This window comes from Emydura macquarii, unplaced genomic scaffold, assembly GCF_026122565.2.
Source record: "Emydura macquarii macquarii isolate MOO-44397 ecotype Brisbane River unplaced genomic scaffold, CSIRO-AGI_Emac_v2 contig_1644, whole genome shotgun sequence".
Taxonomy (NCBI): domain Eukaryota; kingdom Metazoa; phylum Chordata; order Testudines; family Chelidae; genus Emydura; species Emydura macquarii.
The window spans coordinates 19,397,008-19,403,007 of record NW_027131781.1 but is presented as its reverse complement, the minus strand read 5'-3'; positions in this window follow the sequence as shown (position 1 = coordinate 19,403,007).

Genomic DNA, 6,000 nt, shown 5'->3' with positions numbered 1-6,000 from the left:
GCATGCAGCAACAAAGACCATTTTGACTCTTTTTTTTTTTTATTCTTACCACGCATAGCACCCTGCTGTATAGAACACTCCTAACAGTGGTCACTGAAATAAATCAAGTACTTTGATTTAGTGCCAGAGTTCAAAATCATCCAGTTCCAATCTCCACTTCTACGCAGTATTGCCATCCGTTCAAGTGAAGCAATATGATTTAAAGATGATACTGCCACGTTAACAATACATCACCTGATTTAGAACAGGTGCTTCAGGCTATAGTGGTGTTGATGTTGCACTTCTAATGATGTCCAATCAAATGGAAAGTCCCAACCTACTATATGTTTTTATGGTAGCTGTTACTTCTGTATTTATCCAGTGTCAGATCCTTGATCGAAAGTGATACAAGTGAAGGACCAAATTCTGTGCTCAGATACACCAGAGTAAATCCAGAGTAACTCCCTGAAGTCAAAGGAGATCAGAATCAGGCCCAAATTTTAGAGCCTGGTGTATATAGATTATGTGCCGGAGCCTGATTTCCTTGAGCCTTTTATACACTGGTGTGCACAGGGGGTGCTGAAGACCCAACTTGATTAAGGAGGATCTTAGGGAGGTTCCTAGTGCACAGGGAACCTGCACAGATTGAACCACCTCTTTGGGTAGTACAGTCAGCTCCCTCCAATACAGTCAGCTCCCTCCCACTGTGCTCTGTGGACCATTACAGTGGTTATGGGGGAGCAAAATGCTATCTCCTCCCTATCACTCCTGACTCCCTTTGCTGGGCATCTTAGGGAGCATACTAAAGGAGCAGTCTATGCACTCCGCTGTGCCCAAGGACTGAAACTCTAACAGGCCCTTGAGTCAGGTGTGTGTATGTGGGGGGGGAAGACACAAGCAGCCTCCTGTCCCTCCCACTCACCTGCACAAGAACCCATCACGGTCTGACCCATTGGCCTCAATGAGGCAAAGCCAGACCTTGCATGCAGTTAACTTGATGTTTTGATTTGTCTAAAGGAAATAGTTTGGTACAGGAACAGCCTCTGAGATGCTATGAGCCTTTTTAATTACATGGATTCTGATTAATACCACCCCCAATCCACTTCCCATTCTTCTCATCCTCCTGATCCTCTTGTATAAAACTCACATCTTCCTCTCAGATATTCTCTTTGTGCATCGTTAGCTTCCCTAGTGTTGCCCAAAATTACTCTGTCCTTGCTCTAAATGTCTTTTTAGTTGCTGCCAGTTCCAGTTATAAAGAAACACTTCTGAGTGGTGTTTTCATTGAAATAATCTCAAAACTCAGCCATGTGCATACACTATTTTCTCCTTTTCCCACCATTCTCATCTACTGTCCAACTGACAAATGTTCTCTCAAGAATGAAAATAAAACTCCTGGATCACATTCTTAACTTCTGGGCTTGTTATTTGTGATGCTTTCCCTCTTCTTCAGTGTCTCTATTAATGCAGGCTCCATTCCTGCATGTTCTGTCACTGTGACATCTATTTAGAATGCATTGTTTCTAGCATTGTAATGATATTGGAAACAAGAACAAAAAATCAAGCATTGTTGAGCTCATCAGATTGATAACACTGCATTACAGATGTCACTGACAACTGACTGAATCAACACTAGGGAGAAAGAGGACAGAGGAGTTACAGAGATGTGGTATGTTATGTGCAGTTAAATTACAGATCAACTGGCCACAAAATTGCTGTTCTTGCCTTCTACAAACTGACCATGGGGAAATGCCCTCTACTCATCTCTTGGTTAAAAGCACCATCTTTCCACTAACGTATGGTCAGTGTCATGTTCGCCCTTAATCAAGACTTGTGCATGTATGTTTCCTTAGTCCGCCTGTCTGATGAGCAGAGGATGGTCCCGGGGCTACACTACAGAACAGGGGAGGCAAAAGATCTGAATTCTCTGCCCCAGGATTTCTGCATGACCAGACTGAGTCATTTCCCTTTCTATGTGCCCAGTTACCTGTGTCTACTGTCAGCATAGACAGCTGCCTGAGAAATGGGATAAGACAACAACCACTCGTTCCCCTGGGGATTTTCAGGAGGACACCACAGTCCAAAATAGCAGATGATATCATACTGGGAGGGGGTCTGGCCAGTGTGCCCAGGAGAACCAATAAGTTCAGCACATCCTCTGGACAAAGCTACCAGTTTGCCTCTGACAGACTCTTTGTATCTGCCTCCCCCTGCAAAAAGGACCCAAAGGATGCCAACAGCAGTACCACTGCCTTCCCTTCCTCCATTTGACGTTTCTTCCTCTAAAACCTGGTGGGAGCCAGAAGAGTGTAACTCGCTTGCACCAACTAAATGTCAAATGGGGATACTACTACTTAGGTTACATCCTAGAGTTGCATGCTTATAAAGTACTATGGTAGCTTCAGATGCTGCCTGAAGCTGTGCCATCTCCTCAGACGTAAGAAAAGGAGATGGAAGCTTAGTTTTGCATTACCTCTTTCCACTGTCTGATTTCCTCAACAACTGATCAGAGATTAACTGTAGTTCTGAGTACACTGTTTCACTCCCCGCCCCTGCAGAATGACACAAGCAGCCCCTCTCTCTACAGGTTTCCAAGGCAAAATGCAGCCATTCAGTGACTCATTCATTGCTGGATAGGCAAATCAACAGAAATGGCCACAGGAAAGAGGAACCCCTGGTTGAACTCAGTGTATTTCCTCTGTCCAGATGTTCCTAGATAGGGGGCCTCTGCTGGGGTGCATATTGAGAAAATGAGCTCTGCTTCATTTTTTTCCTCTTCCTTCTTGGTGGCCTGCGGACACTGTCCTATATTCTCTTCTCCATTACCCTGAATGGGCCTGCCTTGGAGGTTTGTTGTACTAGCACTTTTTGAAGAGGATTTTGGTACATGGTCAATTATGGGAAAAATGTGTAGAGTGTCTTACATGCCTATCTTAAAGGGATGGGTATTCCTAAAATGGCTAGAAAGCCAATAAGGGATAAAAATGTGCCAAGTGCTTATTACCTAGAAGGGGGAGAGTGAAAACTCAGAGCAACTGGGATCCAAAATGGTTCTTGACTCAATCTGGTCCTTTCACCTGGATTTAGGAGACCAGCTAACAGGGAAGAACATGATGGGAAAGATTGATAATAACAGGAATCAAAACAGGCCAGAGTAGTTGTGACTAATATGCCTAGCTAACACTTCTGAGAAAACATTAGGTCACCAGCTGTTACAGTTCAGGACAACTGCACCTCTGTGGTGTCTCGAGAGCACCCACCTACTCAGCCATTGCCTCCCTTGGGCAGAGACCCACGTCATTTTCCCTCCTGACTGGGTTTTTTGCAGGCTGCACAGTTCCCTGCTTACACTGTGATATTCCCAGCAAGCCAGACTGAGTGCAGGCCAGCATTTTTGCTCTTTGCTTTCTCTTCAAAGGTTAAGAACAGTGTCATGACCCACAGTTATTTTAGCTCCCCACTCTTTATAAGCGACAACATTTATTCTTAAGGTGAAAACCTTACAGAGAAAACATTAAAAACAATAAAAATGCATGCTATAAAAGTCTAGTATGTGTCAGTCCTCCAAAACCCTCAGCTAGATTTTACAATTTCATAACTGTCTTGCATTCAGAACAACCATGAATAGTTCAGTCTTTCCTTTATGCTGCTTGGGCCTTGGAACTTGGCCTCAGATAACGGATGATCAGCAGACAATGTCCCACTCCCCAGGATGTAGTTTCAAAAGGCAGGGATTTTGCATAACTGGAGGTAGGGAATTAGAATTCACCTCCCCCTAGGTATTCCCCCAGGAAAAAACACTTCTCTTTGTTCCAGAATGTCCCTTCTTGTCTGGCACATTCTTCAGTCTAATCCATTGAACCCCAGATCTCACATCTGTCTCATCCTCCCCCTTTGGGAAGGCAACATGCAAACCCAGCCCACAATATACAAACCTTTCGCTTAATACAATGGACCCCAAAGATACTTAATTCAGTAAGGTCTCCCAAGGATAATGCAGGAAATTGTCATATCTGTCACCTCTTTCTTCTATGGTATAAGACACCTTAAGATTTTCTATGGCCAAAGCATGGTGTTTATTTTGTCCAGAATATCTCGGTCCTCCTTAGGTGGTGGTCATGTTATGTGATATTCATAAAATAAAAATCTAGACTTCCCCCCCATCATCTTCTCATGCTTGAAATTCACCAATCTAGCTAGTATGCAGGTATGGGTGATGTAAGATACATTTACACTATAGTGTGCAACCGCTGTTACACTTCACTTCCCATGCATCACGTTGGAAACTTACCCCAATGGCTCTATGGGCTTGTGTGTTTAATAAGAGTCATTTAGAGGAGAAGCCTTTGTTAATACCATAACTGGAAACAGATGTTAGCTGCAGACAAGCACTGAAGAAAATGGGAACAGAACTGTTTTGCAAGCCAGTGATTTGAAGGCTTTGTTTGCTACAGGCATTCCTCTGTGTGTTGGTGATGATCACTGACTCTAGTCCAATGTTATACTAGATTTCTGATTCTGATAATGCAAGGAGAATACATCAAACTATGAAAGTGCACCCATCCAAAAAGTCTTCCAGCTGTGGAAATAACTTACTCTTAAAACGGCCGGTTTTGTGTTAAGCTGCTCAAAATACCCCAAGCTACACTACATTTTGTAAAGACTTCATTCATCTTGGGCTTGAAAACTGTTACAGTTTGAGCAATAAACAGAAAGGGGGAAAATTCCATAAGATAATGGAATTAGATACCTGTAGTCACATCTAAAAGAAAAATGTAAATTACTGCTACCCTTCAGGAGTCTATTGTTTACAGTGCCTGCATTATATTTAAAAGATTCATTTGGATGCAGCAATGGGCTTGTTTTCTGGGTTTATCTCAAGATGGCAGACTAAGAGTAATTACTCTCTTCAGGAAAACAAATGCTATGCAAAAACATTTCTAGAAGCAAAGGACAAGAATAATGGAAACAGCAGTTTGCCAGGATAAAAACAAACTTGCTCATCTGTATCAAATAAGATTGGTTTAAAATGATACTATTTCAAATTATGAAAGAGCTCAAGTGAATATGTGCATACATCTGTTTTCTTTAAAGGGAAACTCGTGATTAAAATATGCAGAGCCCATTCCAAATTTGCATCCCAGGAGTCACTGGTGCAGCTCACAAAGGCATAGGAAGTAGGAACAGGAAAACCTCAGAAGGTTTCAAGTTCACATTCAGGTCAGAGAAGCATATAAAAGACTGGATACTTGCAAGTGGTTGCTGTTAACATTTGCCAGGGCTCTGATTCAGCAAACCATTCATATTCAGCAAAGTACTTAAAGTGAAGCACATGCTTAACTCCAACTTTTGTCAGCAAAATACATAAGCATATATTTCAGTGCTTTGCTCAATTGGTGCCCAAATTACTATGCAGTGGTAGGTGAAGTATCACAGTTTTCCTCCAAGATCTATAATAGGAAATAAATAAAGGTGACTGAATAACATGTCATTTTAAAAAAAAGTATTAAATAAATGTTTTTTTGAACCTGAATCAAGGGCCTTATATCTGAACCGCAGAGAACTTTGAGGAAATTTGCTTCTGAAACTGATATTTGAAGCTGGTTTGTACAATGATGGGGTTCTACACTAGCACAGGGCTCCACATCAAAGCATCAGATTGTGGAATCAGGACCAGAGTTTGCTCCCTTGTTTGATGTGTTTTGGTTTTTGGTTTTTTTTTTCCTAACTGAAATGTTTCATCCTTCACCACTCCAAAGTTTCTCTGTAACAAATTCTGCTCTATAAAGGTTTAGTCAGTTAAATCAGCTTTCTGCTGAGACAATTGTAATAACAGGTTTTGTGGTTTTAAAAAGATGGGAAATCTGGTGGCAACATGATGATTTGAATGTATTTGGCAAGGTAATAAAATTGTACCCTTAGATTTTCCATATTTCAAAGCCCAGAAAGACAATAATCAGTCAAACTGTTAGAGATTTTTCTGGCTAGAACTAAGATTTGTCTACTCCTTCCTTATTATGC